The sequence below is a fragment of the Schistocerca piceifrons genome, chromosome 1 (genome assembly GCF_021461385.2).
Source record: "Schistocerca piceifrons isolate TAMUIC-IGC-003096 chromosome 1, iqSchPice1.1, whole genome shotgun sequence".
Lineage (NCBI taxonomy): Eukaryota > Metazoa > Arthropoda > Insecta > Orthoptera > Acrididae > Schistocerca > Schistocerca piceifrons.
Genome location: NC_060138.1, coordinates 113,892,268 through 113,893,726, shown reverse-complemented (window position 1 = coordinate 113,893,726; position 1,459 = coordinate 113,892,268). Strand labels below are relative to the sequence as shown.

General features: G+C 44.3%; 1 pseudogene; it reads left to right on the top strand.

Moving 5' to 3' along the window:
• Positions 1–661: 661 nt before the first annotated feature.
• LOC124725934 lies at positions 662–779 on the top strand (annotated as a pseudogene).
• The last annotated feature ends 680 nt before the right edge of the window (positions 780–1,459 follow it).

The window sequence follows — 1,459 nt, the reverse complement described above, 5'->3', positions numbered from 1 at the left end:
ACAATCTTTCTAAAGTCCAACGCCGTAGACCTTAACACAAAAATTACTCTCAAAAAACGCTTCTGTTCTTCACGGTCTTTTATTTTTGTTATTGAATTATTATTTTATTGTACTGAACTGCATTGGATACTTTTATTATTGTGTATATTTTATTATTTTTATTTTTCTATTTATTATTTAACAAAAATGTATTGCGCTGTTGTACATCATTACCGTATTATTGTTGTTGTTGTTGTTGTTGTTGTGTATTGCACTGTATTGAATTATTGTAAGTCCCATACATTGTCAGCGATTATGTTGATAGCAAAGCAGAGATAGGTTATGATAGCGTAGCGAGAATGGTACTCGTCAGTCTCGGACCGTTACTAAATCTGATTAGCAACAGTGATAGGGAAGAACAGCGCATATTCCCAAGCTTTTTTTATAAAGATCTGGGGGTGGAGGGTTGCGGAGATGCTCATCAAACTCGAATCACAGACTTTACGAGAGAGATTGTGCGTCGTGGAGAGGGTTGCAGATAAAAATCTGAGAGTCTGCTTCCTAAACTTCATCCTCGAACAGGAAGTGTGAAGGTAAGAGGGAAGGTGGGGCGTAATGACAGTAGTGGTACGGCAGTAGACTCCGCTGGCTTATATAGTATAGACGTAGTTGTAGTAGGCTGGGCAACGGCCTTGCCGCAGTGGATACACCGGTTCCCGTCAGATCACCGAAGTTAAGCGCTGTCGGGCGTGGCCGGCACTTGGATGGGCGACCGTCCGGGCCACCATGCCCTGTTGCCATTATTCGGGGGTGCACTCAGCCTCGTGATGCCAATTGAGGACCTACTCGACGGAGTAGTAGCGGCTCCCATCAAAGAAAACCATCATAACGACCGGGAGAGCGGTGCGCTCACCACACGCCCATCCTCTTCCGAGGATGACACGGCGGTCGGATGGTCCCACTTGTGGCCTGAAGACGGAGTGCTTTTGTAGTAGGCTGGAGAGACATGTACACAAAATATTTCCCAACATCAATGAAGGTTTTCCGGTGGTGGCTTATAATCGATATCATGGACTGTGTGTGTGTGTGTGTGTGTGTTGAGGCTTATGGGCGCTCAGCGTCGAGGTCATCAGCGTCCTGACACACATTAAAAGAAACGAATGTGGACAAATTTAGTAAAATGGAAGCATACACGCAAAAAAGCTGGAAAAGATGCAAAATGCTGTGTAATAAAATAGAACGTAAGGAAAACGAGAAAGGAGCGTCAAGGATGCCACAGGAAATTGTCACTGGCTGACCATTTACGTAAAATATGGGCGAGCCAGTCATCCTGTGAACAAATTAAGACTCTTTCCCTAAAATCTTGGTAAAAACATTGGACAAATTACAGACCTTTAAAACTTTAACCACATTCGTTTGAGTATTTCCTAAAGGTGATGGCAGATCCGCCGGCAAGTAAGCGGCGGCCCGCTGGTCAGAA